The 16,463-nt window shown below is 38.0% G+C and overlaps 27 non-coding genes across 27 annotated transcripts; all 27 read right to left on the bottom strand.

Moving 5' to 3' along the window:
- Positions 1-5: 5 nt before the first annotated feature.
- Positions 6-78, bottom strand: trnav-uac. The gene has a single exon. It is a non-coding gene; the product is annotated as a tRNA-Val (tRNA).
- Positions 79-304: 226 nt separating this feature from the next.
- On the bottom strand, positions 305-377 carry trnav-uac. Its single transcript has one exon. It is a non-coding gene; the product is annotated as a tRNA-Val (tRNA).
- A 1,219-nt stretch (positions 378-1,596) lies between these two features.
- Positions 1,597-1,669, bottom strand: trnav-uac. The gene has a single exon. It is a non-coding gene; the product is annotated as a tRNA-Val (tRNA).
- Positions 1,670-2,390: 721 nt separating this feature from the next.
- trnav-uac lies at positions 2,391-2,463 on the bottom strand. The gene has a single exon. It is a non-coding gene; the product is annotated as a tRNA-Val (tRNA).
- A 214-nt stretch (positions 2,464-2,677) lies between these two features.
- Positions 2,678-2,750, bottom strand: trnav-uac. Its single transcript has one exon. It is a non-coding gene; the product is annotated as a tRNA-Val (tRNA).
- A 2,456-nt stretch (positions 2,751-5,206) lies between these two features.
- Positions 5,207-5,279, bottom strand: trnav-uac. The gene has a single exon. It is a non-coding gene; the product is annotated as a tRNA-Val (tRNA).
- Positions 5,280-5,505: 226 nt separating this feature from the next.
- Positions 5,506-5,578, bottom strand: trnav-uac. The gene has a single exon. It is a non-coding gene; the product is annotated as a tRNA-Val (tRNA).
- Positions 5,579-5,792: 214 nt separating this feature from the next.
- On the bottom strand, positions 5,793-5,865 carry trnav-uac. The gene has a single exon. It is a non-coding gene; the product is annotated as a tRNA-Val (tRNA).
- Positions 5,866-7,990: 2,125 nt separating this feature from the next.
- Positions 7,991-8,063, bottom strand: trnav-uac. The gene has a single exon. It is a non-coding gene; the product is annotated as a tRNA-Val (tRNA).
- A 721-nt stretch (positions 8,064-8,784) lies between these two features.
- On the bottom strand, positions 8,785-8,857 carry trnav-uac. The gene has a single exon. It is a non-coding gene; the product is annotated as a tRNA-Val (tRNA).
- A 226-nt stretch (positions 8,858-9,083) lies between these two features.
- trnav-uac lies at positions 9,084-9,156 on the bottom strand. The gene has a single exon. It is a non-coding gene; the product is annotated as a tRNA-Val (tRNA).
- A 515-nt stretch (positions 9,157-9,671) lies between these two features.
- trnav-uac lies at positions 9,672-9,744 on the bottom strand. The gene has a single exon. It is a non-coding gene; the product is annotated as a tRNA-Val (tRNA).
- A 227-nt stretch (positions 9,745-9,971) lies between these two features.
- On the bottom strand, positions 9,972-10,044 carry trnav-uac. Its single transcript has one exon. It is a non-coding gene; the product is annotated as a tRNA-Val (tRNA).
- A 421-nt stretch (positions 10,045-10,465) lies between these two features.
- Positions 10,466-10,538, bottom strand: trnav-uac. The gene has a single exon. It is a non-coding gene; the product is annotated as a tRNA-Val (tRNA).
- A 227-nt stretch (positions 10,539-10,765) lies between these two features.
- On the bottom strand, positions 10,766-10,838 carry trnav-uac. Its single transcript has one exon. It is a non-coding gene; the product is annotated as a tRNA-Val (tRNA).
- A 427-nt stretch (positions 10,839-11,265) lies between these two features.
- Positions 11,266-11,338, bottom strand: trnav-uac. Its single transcript has one exon. It is a non-coding gene; the product is annotated as a tRNA-Val (tRNA).
- A 449-nt stretch (positions 11,339-11,787) lies between these two features.
- trnav-uac lies at positions 11,788-11,859 on the bottom strand. The gene has a single exon. It is a non-coding gene; the product is annotated as a tRNA-Val (tRNA).
- Positions 11,860-12,086: 227 nt separating this feature from the next.
- On the bottom strand, positions 12,087-12,159 carry trnav-uac. The gene has a single exon. It is a non-coding gene; the product is annotated as a tRNA-Val (tRNA).
- A 727-nt stretch (positions 12,160-12,886) lies between these two features.
- trnav-uac lies at positions 12,887-12,959 on the bottom strand. The gene has a single exon. It is a non-coding gene; the product is annotated as a tRNA-Val (tRNA).
- A 505-nt stretch (positions 12,960-13,464) lies between these two features.
- On the bottom strand, positions 13,465-13,537 carry trnav-uac. Its single transcript has one exon. It is a non-coding gene; the product is annotated as a tRNA-Val (tRNA).
- Positions 13,538-13,965: 428 nt separating this feature from the next.
- On the bottom strand, positions 13,966-14,038 carry trnav-uac. Its single transcript has one exon. It is a non-coding gene; the product is annotated as a tRNA-Val (tRNA).
- Positions 14,039-14,255: 217 nt separating this feature from the next.
- Positions 14,256-14,328, bottom strand: trnav-aac. Its single transcript has one exon. It is a non-coding gene; the product is annotated as a tRNA-Val (tRNA).
- A 227-nt stretch (positions 14,329-14,555) lies between these two features.
- trnav-uac lies at positions 14,556-14,628 on the bottom strand. The gene has a single exon. It is a non-coding gene; the product is annotated as a tRNA-Val (tRNA).
- A 428-nt stretch (positions 14,629-15,056) lies between these two features.
- Positions 15,057-15,129, bottom strand: trnav-uac. The gene has a single exon. It is a non-coding gene; the product is annotated as a tRNA-Val (tRNA).
- Positions 15,130-15,342: 213 nt separating this feature from the next.
- Positions 15,343-15,415, bottom strand: trnav-uac. Its single transcript has one exon. It is a non-coding gene; the product is annotated as a tRNA-Val (tRNA).
- A 214-nt stretch (positions 15,416-15,629) lies between these two features.
- On the bottom strand, positions 15,630-15,702 carry trnav-uac. The gene has a single exon. It is a non-coding gene; the product is annotated as a tRNA-Val (tRNA).
- A 514-nt stretch (positions 15,703-16,216) lies between these two features.
- trnav-aac lies at positions 16,217-16,289 on the bottom strand. The gene has a single exon. It is a non-coding gene; the product is annotated as a tRNA-Val (tRNA).
- Positions 16,290-16,463: the final 174 nt, after the last annotated feature.

The raw sequence follows: 16,463 nt of genomic DNA, 5'->3' as shown, positions 1-16,463 counted from the left end.
ACATATGTTTCCGCCCGGTTTCGAACCAGGGACCTTTCGCGTGTAAAGCGAACGTGATAACCACTACACTACAGAAACTGCTGCTAGTATTATCAGCAAGGAGTAACCCGAGTTTTACATATATTCATCGCACGAATACGAAATTCCAACATCATGCATTCATGAAAATTCTCTGTTACAAATACAGTACTTCTCACATGTGTCAGAGACCTCTGTTTCCAAAATAAGGTATTCATGAAAGCAACTCATCTCTTTTATAAAAACGTTACTTACTGCATGTGTCAAAAGGATAACAACTACACTATGTTTCCGCCCGGTTTCGAACCAGGGACCTTTCGCGTGTAAAGCAAACGTGATAACCACTACACTACAGAAACTGCTGCTACTATTATCAGCAAGGAGTAACCCGAGTTTTACATATATTCATCGCACGAATACGAAATTCCAACATCATGTATTCATGAAAATTCTCTGTTACAAATACGGTACTTACTGGATTTGTCATAGAGAACTGTTTCCGCCCGCTTCGAACCGGGGACCATTCGAGTGTAAAGCAAACTTGATAACTACTAAACTAGAGAAACTGCTGCTGGAATTACTACTGTGGAGTAAACCAAATTGTACAGATATTAATCGCACAAATTCGAAATTCCAACATAATGCATTTATGAAAATTCTCTGTTACAAATACAGTACTTCTCACATGTGTCAGAGACCTCTGTTTCCAAAATAAGGTATTCATGAAAGCAACTCATCTCTTTTATAAAAACGTTACTTACTGCATGTGTCAAAAGGACTACGCTATGTTTCCGCCAGGTTTCGAACCAGGGCCCTTTCACGTGTAAAGCGAACATGATAACCACTACACTACAGAAACTGCTGCTACTATTATCAGCAAGGAGTAACCCGAGTTTTACAGATATTCATTGCATGTATTCGAATTTCCAAAATAAGGCATTTATTAGAACAACTATTCTCTGTTACAAATACAGTACTTACTCACATTTGTCATAGAGAACTGTTTTTCGAACCGGGGACCATTAAGTGTAAAGCAAACTTGATAACTACTAAACTAGAGAAACTGCTGCTGGAATTACTACTGTGGAGTAAACCAAATTGTACAGATATTAATCGCACAAATTCGAAATTCCAACATAATGCATTTATGAAAATTCTCTGTTACAAATACAGTACTTCTCACATGTGTCAGAGACCTCTGTTTCCAAAATAAGGTATTCATGAAAGCAACTCATCTCTTTTATAAATACGTTACTTACTGCATGTGTCAAGAATGACTGTTTCCTCCTGGTTTCGATCCAGGGACCTTTTGCGTGTAAAGCAAACGTGATAACCACTACACTACAGAAACTGCTGCTAGTATTATCAGCAAGGAGTAACCCGAGTTTTACATATATTCATCGCACGAATACGAAATTCCAACATCATGCATTCATGAAAATTCTCTGTTACAAATACAGTACTTCTCACATGTGTCAGAGACCTCTGTTTCCAAAATAAGGTATTCATGAAAGCAACTCATCTCTTTTATAAAAACGTTACTTACTGCATGTGTCAAAAAGGATAACCACTACACTATGTTTCCGCCCGGTTTCGAACCAGGGACCTTTCGCGTGTAAAGCAAACGTGATAACCACTACACTACAGAAACTGCTGCTACTATTATCAGCAAGGAGTAACCCGAGTTTTACATATATTCATTGCATGAATACGAAATTCCAACATCATTTATTCAGAAAAATTCTCTGTTACAAATACGGTACTTACTGGATTTGTCATAGAGAACTGTTTCCGCCCGCTTCGAACCGGGGACCATTCGAGTGTAAAGCAAACTTGATAACTACTAAACTAGAGAAACTGCTGCTGGAATTACTACTGTGGAGTAAACCAAATTGTACAGATATTAATCGCACAAATTCGAAATTCCAACATAATGCATTTATGAAAATTCTCTGTTACAAATACAGTACTTCTCACATGTGTCAGAGACCTCTGTTTCCAAAATAAGGTATTCATGAAAGCAACTCATCTCTTTTATAAATACGTTACTTACTGCATGTGTCAAAAAGGACTGTTTCCTCCTGGTTTCGAACCAGGGACCTTTCGCGTGTAAAGCAAACGTGATAACCACTACACTACAGAAACTGCTGCTAGTATTATCAGCAAGGAGTAACCCGAGTTTTACATATATTCATCGCACGAATACGAAATTCCAACATCATGCATTCATGAAAATTCTCTGTTACAAATACAGTACTTCTCACATGTGTCAGAGACCTCTGTTTCCAAAATAAGGTATTCATGAAAGCAACTCATCTCTTTTATAAAAACGTTACTTACTGCATGTGTCAAAAAGGATAACAACTACGCTATGTTTCCGCCAGGTTTCGAACCAGGGACCTTTCGCGTGTAAAGCGAACGTGATAACCACTACACTACAGAAACTGCTGCTACTATTATCAGCAAGGAGTAACCCGAGTTTTACATATATTCATCGCACGAATACGAAATTCCAACATCATGCATTCATGAAAATTCTCTGTTACAAATACAGTACTTCTCACATGTGTCAGAGACCTCTGTTTCCAAAATAAGGTATTCATGAAAGCAACTCATCTCTTTTAGAAATACGGTACTTACTGCATGTGTCAAAGAGGACTGTTTCCGCCAGGTTTCGAACCAGGGACCTTTCGCGTGTAAAGCGAACGTGATAACCACTACACTACAGAAACTGCTGCTACTATTATAAGCAAGGAGTAACCCGAGTTTTACAGATATTCATTGCATGTATTCGAATTTCCAAAATAAGGCATTTATTAGAACAACTATTCTCTGTTACAAATACGGTACTTACTGGATTTGTCATAGAGAACTGTTTCCGCCCGCTTCGAACCGGGGACCATTCGAGTGTAAAGCAAACTTGATAACTACTAAACTAGAGAAACTGCTGCTGGAATTACTACTGTGGAGTAAACCAAATTGTACAGATATTAATCGCACAAATTCGAAATTCCAACATAATGCATTTATGAAAATTCTCTGTTACAAATACAGTACTTCTCACATGTGTCAGAGACCTCTGTTTCCAAAATAAGGTATTCATGAAAGCAACTCATCTCTTTTATAAATACGTTACTTACTGCATGTGTCAAGAATGACTGTTTCCTCCTGGTTTCGATCCAGGGACCTTTTGCGTGTAAAGCGAACGTGATAACCACTACACTACAGAAACTGCTGCTAGTATTATCAGCAAGGAGTAACCCGAGTTTTACATATATTCATCGCACGAATACGAAATTCCAACATCATGCATTCATGAAAATTCTCTGTTACAAATACAGTACTTCTCACATGTGTCAGAGACCTCTGTTTCCAAAATAAGGTATTCATGAAAGCAACTCATCTCTTTTATAAAAACGTTACTTACTGCATGTGTCAAAAAGGATAACCACTACACTATGTTTCCGCACGGTTTCGAACCAGGGACCTTTCGCGTGTAAAGCAAACGTGATAACCACTACACTACAGAAACTGCTGCTACTATTATCAGCAAGGAGTAACCCGAGTTTTACATATATTCATAACCACGAAATTCCAACATACACTACAGAAACTGCTGCTACGGTATTATCATTTGTCAAGAGAGTCGAACCGGGGACCATTCGAGTGTAAAGCAAACTTTTACTAAACTAGAGAAACTGCTGCTGGAATTCACTGTGGAGTAAACCAAATTGTACAGATATTAATCGCACAAACGAAATTCCAACATCATGCATTTATGAAAATTCTCTGTTACAAATACAGTACTTCTCACATGTGTCAGAGACCTCTGTTTCCAAAATAAGGTATTCATGAAAGCAACTCATCTCTTTTATAAAAACGTTACTTACTGCATGTGTCAAAAAGGATAACCACTACGGACTCATTGATATGTTCCGCCCGGTTTCGAACCAGGGACCTTTCGCGTGTAAAGCAAACGTGATAACCACTACACTACAGAAACTGCTGCTACTATTATCAGCAAGGAGTAACCCGAGTTTTACATATATTCATCGCACGAATACGAAATTCCAACATCATGTATTCATGAAAATTCTCTGTTACAAATACGGTACTTACTGGATTTGTCATAGAGAACTGTTTGTCAGACCGGGGACCATTCTGTTTGATAACTACTAAACTAGAGAAACTGCTGCTGGAATTACTACTCAGTAAACCAAATTGTACAGATATTAATCGCACAAATTCGAAATTCCAACATAATGCATTTATGAAAATTCTCTGTTACAAATACAGTACTTCTCACATGTGTCAGAGACCTCTGTTTCCAAAATAAGGTATTCATGAAAGCAACTCATCTCTTTTATAAAAACGTTACTTACTGCATGTGTCAAGAAGGACTGTTTCCCCCGGTTTCGACCAGGGACCTTTCGCGTGTAAAGCAAACGTGATAACCACTACACTACAGAAACTGCTGCTAGTATTATCAGCAAGGAGTAACCCGAGTTTTACATATATTCATCGCACGAATACGAAATTCCAACATCATGCATTCATGAAAATTCTCTGTTACAAATACAGTACTTCTCACATGTGTCAGAGACCTCTGTTTCCAAAATAAGGTATTCATGAAAGCAACTCATCTCTTTTATAAAAACGTTACTTACTGCATGTGTCAAAAAGGATAACCACTACACTATGCTTCCACACGGTTTCGAACCAGGGACCTTTCGCGTGTAAAGCAAACGTGATAACCACTACACTACAGAAACTGCTGCTACTATTATCAGCAAGGAGTAACCCGAGTTTTACATATATTCATCGCACGAATACGAAATTCCAACATCATGTATTCATGAAAATTCTCTGTTACAAATACGGTACTTACTGGATTTGTCATAGAGAACTGTTTCGCTTCGAACCGGGGACCATTCGAGTGTAAAGCAAACTTGATAACTACTAAACTAGAGAAACTGCTGCTGGAATTACTACTGTGGAGTAAACCAAATTGTACAGATATTAATCGCACAAATTCGAAATTCCAACATAATGCATTTATGAAAATTCTCTGTTACAAATACAGTACTTCTCACATGTGTCAGAGACCTCTGTTTCCAAAATAAGGTATTCATGAAAGCAACTCATCTCTTTTATAAATACGTTACTTACTGCATGTGTCAAAAAGGACTGTTTCCGCCTGGTTTCGAACCAGGGACCTTTCGCGTGTAAAGCAAACGTGATAACCACTACACTACAGAAACTGCTGCTAGTATTATCAGCAAGGAGTAACCCGAGTTTTACATATATTCATCGCACGAATACGAAATTCCAACATCATGCATTCATGAAAATTCTCTGTTACAAATACAGTACTTCTCACATGTGTCAGAGACCTCTGTTTCAAAATAAGGTATTCATGAAAGCAACTCATCTCTTTTATAAAAACGTTACTTACTGCATGTGTCAAAAAGGATAACAACTACGCTATGTTTCCGCCAGGTTTCGAACCAGGGACCTTTCGCGTGTAAAGCGAACGTGATAACCACTACACTACAGAAACTGCTGCTACTATTATCAGCAAGGAGTAACCCGAGTTTTACATATATTCATCGCACGAATACGAAATTCCAACATCATGCATTCATGAAAATTCTCTGTTACAAATACAGTACTTCTCACATGTGTCAGAGACCTCTGTTTCCAAAATAAGGTATTCATGAAAGCAACTCATCTCTTTTATGAAAACGTTACTTACTGCATGTGTCAAAGAGGACTGTTTCCGCCAGGTTTCGAACCAGGGACCTTTCGCGTGTAAAGCGAACGTGATAACCACTACACTACAGAAACTGCTGCTACTATTATAAGCAAGGAGTAACCCGAGTTTTACAGATATTCATTGCATGTATTCGAATTTCCAAAATAAGGCATTTTATTAGAACAACTATTCTCTGTTACAAATACGGTACTTACTGGATTTGTCATAGAGAAACTGGATTTGTTTCCGCCCGCTTCGAACCGGGGACCATTCGAGTGTAAAGCAAACTTGATAACTACTAAACTAGAGAAACTGCTGCTGGAATTACTACTGTGGAGTAAACCAAATTGTACAGATATTAATCGCACAAATTCGAAATTCCAACATAATGCATTTATGAAAATTCTCTGTTACAAATACAGTACTTCTCACATGTGTCAGAGACCTCTGTTTCCAAAATAAGGTATTCATGAAAGCAACTCATCTCTTTTATAAATACGTTACTTACTGCATGTGTCAAGAATGACTGTTTCCTCCTGGTTTCGATCCAGGGACCTTTTGCGTGTAAAGCGAACGTGATAACCACTACACTACAGAAACTGCTGCTAGTATTATCAGCAAGGAGTAACCCGAGTTTTACATATATTCATCGCACGAATACGAAATTCCAACATCATGCATTCATGAAAATTCTCTGTTACAAATACAGTACTTCTCACATGTGTCAGAGACCTCTGTTTCCAAAATAAGGTATTCATGAAAGCAACTCATCTCTTTTATAAAAACGTTACTTACTGCATGTGTCAAAAAGGATAACCACTACACTATGTTTCCGCCAGGTTTCGAACCAGGGACCTTTCGCGTGTAAAGCAAACGTGATAACCACTACACTACAGAAACTGCTGCTACTATTATCAGCAAGGAGTAACCCGAGTTTTACATATATTCATCGCACGAATACGAAATTCCAACATCATGTATTCATGAAAATTCTCTGTTACAAATACGGTACTTACTGGATTTGTCATAGAGAACTGTTTCCGCCCGCTTCGAACCGGGGACCATTCGAGTGTAAAGCAAACTTGATAACTACTAAACTAGAGAAACTGCTGCTGGAATTACTACTGTGGAGTAAACCAAATTGTACAGATATTAATCGCACAAATTCGAAATTCCAACATAATGCATTTATGAAAATTCTCTGTTACAAATACAGTACTTCTCACATGTGTCAGAGACCTCTGTTTCCAAAATAAGGTATTCATGAAAGCAACTCATCTCTTTTATAAATACGTTACTTACTGCATGTGTCAAGAATGACTGTTTCCTCCTGGTTTCGATCCAGGGACCTTTTGCGTGTAAAGCAAACGTGATAACCACTACACTACAGAAACTGCTGCTAGTATTATCAGCAAGGAGTAACCCGAGTTTTACATATATTCATCGCACGAATACGAAATTCCAACATCATGCATTCATGAAAATTCTCTGTTACAAATACAGTACTTCTCACATGTGTCAGAGACCTCTGTTTCCAAAATAAGGTATTCATGAAAGCAACTCATCTCTTTTATAAAAACGTTACTTACTGCATGTGTCAAAAGGATAACAACTACACTATGTTTCCGCCGGTTTCGAACCAGGGACCTTTCGCGTGTAAAGCAAACGTGATAACCACTACACTACAGAAACTGCTGCTAGTATTATCAGCAAGGAGTAACCCGAGTTTTACATATATTCATCGCACGAATACGAAATTCCAACATCATGCATTCATGAAAATTCTCTGTTACAAATACAGTACTTCTCACATGTGTCAGAGACCTCTGTTTCCAAAATAAGGTATTCATGAAAGCAACTCATCTCTTTTATAAAAACGTTACTTACTGCATGTGTCAAAAGGATAACAAATACACTATGTTTCGCCCGGTTTCGAACCAGGGACCTTTCGCGTGTAAAGCAAACGTGATAACCACTACACTACAGAAACTGCTGCTAGTATTATCAGCAAGGAGTAACCCGAGTTTTACATATATTCATCGCACGAATACGAAATTCCAACATCATGCATTCATGAAAATTCTCTGTTACAAATACAGTACTTCTCACATGTGTCAGAGACCTCTGTTTCCAAAATAAGGTATTCATGAAAGCAACTCATCTCTTTTATAAAAACGTTACTTACTGCATGTGTCAAAAAGGATAACCACTACACTATGTTTCCGCCCGGTTTCGAACCAGGGACCTTTCGCGTGTAAAGCAAACGTGATAACCACTACACTACAGAAACTGCTGCTACTATTATCAGCAAGGAGTAACCCGAGTTTTACATATATTCATTGCATGAATACGAAATTCCAAATCATGTATTCATGAAAATTCTCTGTTACAAATACGGTACTTACTGGATTTGTCATAGAGAACTGTTTCCGCCCGCTTCGAACCGGGGACCATTCGAGTGTAAAGCAAACTTGATAACTACTAAACTAGAGAAACTGCTGCTGGAATTACTACTGTGGAGTAAACCAAATTGTACAGATATTCATCGCACGAATTCGAAATTCCAACATAATGCATTTATGAAAATTCTCTGTTACAAATACAGTACTTCTCACATGTGTCAGAGACCTCTGTTTCCAAAATAAGGTATTCATGAAAGCAACTCATCTCTTTTATAAATACGTTACTTACTGCTGTCATGTGTCAAAATGACTGTTTCCTCCTGGTTTCGAACCAGGGACCTTTCGCGTGTAAAGCAAACGTGATAACCACTACACTACAGAAACTGCTGCTAGTATTATCAGCAAGGAGTAACCCGAGTTTTACATATATTCATCGCACGAATACGAAATTCCAACATCATGCATTCATGAAAATTCTCTGTTACAAATACAGTACTTCTCACATGTGTCAGAGACCTCTGTTTCCAAAATAAGGTATTCATGAAAGCAACTCATCTCTTTTATAAAAACGTTACTTACTGCATGTGTCAAAAGGATAACACTACACTATGTTTCCGCCTGGTTTCGAACCAGGGACCTTTCGCGTGTAAAGCAAACGTGATAACCACTACACTACAGAAACTGCTGCTAGTATTATCAGCAAGGAGTAACCCGAGTTTTACATATATTCATCGCACGAATACGAAATTCCAACATCATGCATTCATGAAAATTCTCTGTTACAAATACAGTACTTCTCACATGTGTCAGAGACCTCTGTTTCCAAAATAAGGTATTCATGAAAGCAACTCATCTCTTTTATAAAAACGTTACTTACTGCATGTGTCAAAAGGATAACCACTACACTATGTTTCCGCCCGGTTTCGAACCAGGGACCTTTCGCGTGTAAAGCAAACGTGATAACCACTACACTACAGAAACTGCTGCTACTATTATCAGCAAGGAGTAACCCGAGTTTTACATATATTCATCGCACGAATACGAAATTCCAACATCATGCATTCATGAAAATTCTCTGTTACAAATACAGTACTTCTCACATGTGTCAGAGACCTCTGTTTCCAAAATAAGGTATTCATGAAAGCAACTCATCTCTTTTATAAAAACGTTACTTACTGCATGTGTCAAAAAGGACTGTTTCCGCCTGGTTTCGAACCAGGGACCTTTCGCGTGTAAAGCAAACGTGATAACCACTTACACTACAGAAACTGCTGCTAGTATTATCAGCAAGGAGTAACCCGAGTTTTACATATATTCATCGCACGAATACGAAATTCCAACATCATGCATTCATGAAAATTCTCTGTTACAAATACAGTACTTCTCACATGTGTCAGAGACCTCTGTTTCCAAAATAAGGTATTCATGAAAGCAACTCATCTCTTTTATAAAAACGTTACTTACTGCATGTGTCAAAAAGGATAACCACTACACTATGTTTCCGCCCGGTTTCGAACCAGGGACCTTTCGCGTGTAAAGCAAACGTGATAACCACTACACTACAGAAACTGCTGCTAGTATTATCAGCAAGGAGTAACCCGAGTTTTACATATATTCATCGCACGAATACGAAATTCCAACATCATGCATTCATGAAAATTCTCTGTTACAAATACAGTACTTCTCACATGTGTCAGAGACCTCTGTTTCCAAAATAAGGTATTCATGAAAGCAACTCATCTCTTTTATAAAAACGTTACTTACTGCATGTGTCAAAAAGGATAACAACTACACTATGTTTCCGCCCGGTTTCGAACCAGGGACCTTTCGCGTGTAAAGCAAACGTGATAACCACTACACTACAGAAACTGCTGCTACTATTATCAGCAAGGAGTAACCCGAGTTTTACATATATTCATTGCATGAATTCGAAATTCCAACATCATGCATTTATTGAAAATTCTCTGTTACAAATACAGTACTTACTGGATTTGTCATAGAGAACTGTTTCCGCCCGCTTCGAACCGGGGACCATTCGAGTGTAAAGCAAACTTGATAACTACTAAACTAGAGAAACTGCTGCTGGAATTACTACTGTGGAGTAAACCAAATTGTACAGATATTAATCGCACAAATTCGAAATTCCAACATAATGCATTTATGAAAATTCTCTGTTACAAATACAGTACTTCTCACATGTGTCAGAGACCTCTGTTTCCAAAATAAGGTATTCATGAAAGCAACTCATCTCTTTTATAAATACGTTACTTACTGCATGTGTCAAAAGGACTGTTTCCGCCTGGTTTCGAACCAGGGACCTTTCGCGTGTAAAGCAAACGTGATAACCACTACACTACAGAAACTGCTGCTAGTATTATCAGCAAGGAGTAACCCGAGTTTTACATATATTCATCGCACGAATACGAAATTCCAACATCATGCATTCATGAAAATTCTCTGTTACAAATACAGTACTTCTCACATGTGTCAGAGACCTCTGTTTCCAAAATAAGGTATTCATGAAAGCAACTCATCTCTTTTATAAAAACGTTACTTACTGCATGTGTCAAAAAGGATAACAACTACGCTATGTTTCCGCCAGGTTTCGAACCAGGGACCTTTCGCGTGTAAAGCGAACGTGATAACCACTACACTACAGAAACTGCTGCTACTATTATCAGCAAGGAGTAACCCGAGTTTTACAGATATTCATTGCATGTATTCGAATTTCCAAAATAAGGCATTTATTAGAACAACTATTCTCTGTTACAAATACAGTACTTACTGGATTTGTCATAGAGAACTGTTTCCGCCCGCTTCGAACCGGGGACCATTCGAGTGTAAAGCAAACTTGATAACTACTAAACTAGAGAAACTGCTGCTGGAATTACTACTGTGTAGTAAACCAAATTGTACAGATATTCATCGCACGAATTCGAAATTCCAACATCATGCATTCATGAAAATTCTCTGTTACAAATACAGTACTTCTCACATGTGTCAGAGACCTCTGTTTCCAAAATAAGGTATTCATGAAAGCAACTCATCTCTTTTATAAATACGTTACTTACTGCATGTGTCAAAAAGGACTGTTTCCGCCAGGTTTCGAACCAGGGACCTTTCGCGTGTAAAGCGAACGTGATAACCACTACACTACAGAAACTGCTGCTACTATTATAAGCAAGGAGTAACCCGAGTTTTACAGATATTCATTGCATGTATTCGAATTTCCAAAATAAGGCATTTATTAGAACAAATTCTCTGTTACAAATACGGTACTTACTGGATTTGTCATAGAGAACTGTTCGTTACTTAGTGGATGTCATAAGGTGAATGCCCGCTTCGAACCGGGGACCATTCGAGTGTAAAGCAAACTTGATAACTACTAAACTAGAGAAACTGCTGCTGGAATTACTACTGTGGAGTAAACCAAATTGTACAGATATTAATCGCACAAATTCGAAATTCCAACATAATGCATTTATGAAAATTCTCTGTTACAAATACAGTACTTCTCACATGTGTCAGAGACCTCTGTTTCCAAAATAAGGTATTCATGAAAGCAACTCATCTCTTTTATAAAACGTTACTTACTGCATGTGTCAAAATGACTGTTTCCGCCTGGTTTCGAACCAGGGACCTTTGCGTGTAAAGCAAACGTGATAACCACTACACTACAGAAACTGCTGCTAGTATTATCAGCAAGGAGTAACCCGAGTTTTACATATATTCATCGCACGAATACGAAATTCCAACATCATGCATTCATGAAAATTCTCTGTTACAAATACAGTACTTCTCACATGTGTCAGAGACCTCTGTTTCCAAAATAAGGTATTCATGAAAGCAACTCATCTCTTTTATAAAAACGTTACTTACTGCATGTGTCAAAAAGGATAACCACTACACTATGTTTCCGCCCGGTTTCGAACCAGGGACCTTTCGCGTGTAAAGCAAACGTGATAACCACTACACTACAGAAACTGCTGCTAGTATTATCAGCAAGGAGTAACCCGAGTTTTACATATATTCATCGCACGAATACGAAATTCCAACATCATGCATTCATGAAAATTCTCTGTTACAAATACAGTACTTCTCACATGTGTCAGAGACCTCTGTTTCCAAAATAAGGTATTCATGAAAGCAACTCATCTCTTTTATAAAAACGTTACTTACTGCATGTGTCAAAAAGGATAACAACTACGCTATGTTTCCGCCAGGTTTCGAACCAGGGACCTTTCGCGTGTAAAGCAAACGTGATAACCACTACACTACAGAAACTGCTGCTACTATTATCAGCAAGGAGTAACCCGAGTTTTACAGATATTCATTGCATGTATTCGAATTTCCAAAATAAGGCATTTATTAGAACAACTATTCTCTGTTACAAATACAGTACTTACTGGATTTGTCATAGAGAACTGTTTCCGCCCGCTTCGAACCGGGGACCATTCGAGTGTAAAGCAAACTTGATAACTACTAAACTAGAGAAACTGCTGCTGGAATTACTACTGTGTAGTAAACCAAATTGTACAGATATTCATCGCACGAATTCGAAATTCCAACATAATGCATTTATGAAAATTCTCTGTTACAAATACAGTACTTCTCACATGTGTCAGAGACCTCTGTTTCCAAAATAAGGTATTCATGAAAGCAACTCATCTCTTTTATAAAAACGTTACTTACTGCATGTGTCAAAAAGGACTGTTTCCGCCTGGTTTCGAACCAGGGACCTTTCGCGTGTAAAGCGAACGTGATAACCACTACACTACAGAAACTGCTGCTAGTATTATCAGCAAGGAGTAACCCGAGTTTTACATATATTCATCGCACGAATACGAAATTCCAACATCATGCATTCATGAAAATTCTCTGTTACAAATACAGTACTTCTCACATGTGTCAGAGACCTCTGTTTCCATCATGAAAAACTCATACTTTTTAAAAACGTCTTAAGTGAACTTGATAACCACTACGCTATGGAATCTTTTGATTCCCAAAAGAAGGCATTATTGAAAAATTTAATTTTCATTTTCAACAATGGTATTTATTGAATGTATCAACAAGTGCTGTTTCCACAGAGGTTCAAACCAGGGACCTTTTGCATGTTAAGCACACGTGATAACAGCTACACTACAGAAACTTCTGCTTGAGATACCTGCAAGAAGTAAAACAAAATTTCTTATAGTAAGTGCATGTATTTGAATTTCCAAAGTAAGGTATTAATGAAAGCCACTCATCTCTTTTAGAAATACGGTACTTACTGCATGTGTCAAAGAGGACTGTTTCCGCCAGGTTTCGAACCAGGGACCTTTCGCGTGTAAAGCGAACGTGATAACCACTACACTACAGAAACTGCTGCTACTATTATAAGCAAGGAGTAACCCGAGTTTTACAGATATTCATTGCATGTATTTGAATTTCCAAAATAAGGCATTTATTAGAACAACTATTCTCTGTTACAAATACGGTACTTACTGGATTTGTCATAGAGAACTGTTTCCGCCCGCTTCGAACCGGGGACCATTCGAGTGTAAAGCAAACTTGATAACTACTAAACTAGAGAAACTGCTGCTGGAATTACTACTGTGGAGTAAACCAAATTGTACAGATATTAATCGCACGAATTCGAAATTCCAACATAATGCATTTATGAAAATTCTCTGTTACAAATACAGTACTTCTCACATGTGTCAGAGACCTCTGTTTCCAAAATAAGGTATTCATGAAAGCAACTCATCTCTTTTATAAATACGTTACTTACTGCATGTGTCAAGGAATGACTGTTTCCGCCTGGTTTCGAACCAGGGACCTTTCGCGTGTAAAGCAAACGTGATAACCACTACACTACAGAAACTGCTGCTAGTATTATCAGCAAGGAGTAACCCGAGTTTTACATATATTCATCGCACGAATACGAAATTCCAACATCATGCATTCATGAAAATTCTCTGTTACAAATACAGTACTTCTCACATGTGTCAGAGACCTCTGTTTCCAAAATAAGGTATTCATGAAAGCAACTCATCTCTTTTATAAAAACGTTACTTACTGCATGTGTCAAAGGATAACTATGTTTCCGCCCGGTTTCGAACCAGGGACCTTTCGTGTGTTAAGCGAACGTGATAACCACTACACTACAGAAACTGCTGCTAGTATTATCAGCAAGGAGTAACCCGAGTTTTACATATATTCATCGCACGAATACGAAATTCCAACATCATGCATTCATGAAAATTCTCTGTTACAAATACAGTACTTCTCACATGTGTCAGAGACCTCTGTTTCCAAAATAAGGTATTCATGAAAGCAACTCATCTCTTTTATAAAAACGTTACTTACTGCATGTGTCAAAAAGGATAACCACTACACTATGTTTCCGCCCGGTTTCGAACCAGGGACCTTTCGCGTGTAAAGCAAACGTGATAACCACTACACTACAGAAACTGCTGCTACTATTATCAGCAAGGAGTAACCCGAGTTTTACAGATATTCATTGCATGTATTCGAATTTCCAAAATAAGGCATTTATTAGAACAACTATTCTCTGTTACAAATACAGTACTTACTGGATTTGTCATAGAGAACTGTTTCCGCCCGCTTCGAACCGGGGACCATTCGAGTGTAAAGCAAACTTGATAACTACTAAACTAGAGAAACTGCTGCTGGAATTACTACTGTGTAGTAAACCAAATTGTACAGATATTCATCGCACGAATTCGAAATTCCAACATAATGCATTTATGAAAATTCTCTGTTACAAATACAGTACTTCTCACATGTGTCAGAGACCTCTGTTTCCAAAATAAGGTATTCATGAAAGCAACTCATCTCTTTTATAAAAACGTTACTTACTGCATGTGTCAAAAGGACTATGTTTCCGCCCGGTTTCGAACCAGGGACCTTTCGCGTGTAAAGCAAACGTGATAACCACTACACTACAGAAACTGCTGCTAGTATTATCAGCAAGGAGTAACCCGAGTTTTACATATATTCATCGCACGAATACGAAATTCCAACATCATGCATTCATGAAAATTCTCTGTTACAAATACAGTACTTCTCACATGTGTCAGAGACCTCTGTTTCCAAAATAAGGTATTCATGAAAGCAACTCATCTCTTTTATAAATACGTTACTTACTGCATGTGTCAAAAGGACTGTTTCCGCCTGGTTTCGAACCAGGGACCTTTCGCGTGTAAAGCGAACGTGATAACCACTACACTACAGAAACTGCTGCTAGTATTATCAGCAAGGAGTAACCCGAGTTTTACATATATTCATCGCACGAATACGAAATTCCAACATCATGCATTCATGAAAATTCTCTGTTACAAATACAGTACTTCTCACATGTGTCAGAGACCTCTGTTTCCAAAATAAGGTATTCATGAAAGCAACTCATCTCTTTTATAAATACGTTACTTACTGCATGTGTCAAAAAGGACTGTTTCCGCCTGGTTTCGAACCAGGGACCTTTCGCGTGTAAAGCAAACGTGATAACCACTACACTACAGAAACTGCTGCTACTATTATCAGCAAGGAGTAACCCGAGTTTTACATATATTCATCGCACGAATACGAAATTCCAACATCATGCATTCATGAAAATTCTCTGTTACAAATACAGTACTTCTCACATGTGTCAGAGACCTCTGTTTCCAAAATAAGGTATTCATGAAAGCAACTCATCTCTTTTATAAAAACGTTACTTACTGCATGTGTCAAAAAGGATAACCACTACGCTATGTTTCCGCGCGGTTTCAAACCAGGGACCTTTCGCGTGTAAAGCAAACGTGATAACCACTACACTACAGAAACTGCTGCTACTATTATCAGCAAGGAGTAACCCGAGTTTTACATATATTCATCGCACGAATACGAAATTCCAACATCATGCATTCATGAAAATTCTCTGTTACAAATACAGTACTTCTCACATGTGTCAGAGACCTCTGTTTCCAAAATAAGGTATTCATGAAAGCAACTCATCTCTTTTATAAATACGTTACTTACTGCATGTGTCAAAAAGGACTGTTTCCGCCTGGTTTCGAACCAGGGACCTTTCGCGTGTTAAGCGAACGTGATAACCACTACACTACAGAAACTGCTGCTAGTATTATCAGCAAGGAGTAACCCGAGTTTTACATATATTCATCGCACGAATACGAAATTCCAACATCATGCATTCATGAAAATTCTCTGTTACAAATACAGTACTTCTCACATGTGTCAGAGACCTCTGTTTCCAAAATAAGGTATTCATGAAAGCAACTCATCTC

Source organism: Oncorhynchus gorbuscha, unplaced genomic scaffold, assembly GCF_021184085.1.
Source record: "Oncorhynchus gorbuscha isolate QuinsamMale2020 ecotype Even-year unplaced genomic scaffold, OgorEven_v1.0 Un_scaffold_1699, whole genome shotgun sequence".
NCBI lineage: Eukaryota > Metazoa > Chordata > Actinopteri > Salmoniformes > Salmonidae > Oncorhynchus > Oncorhynchus gorbuscha.
This window is presented reverse-complemented; position numbering and strand designations above follow the sequence as displayed.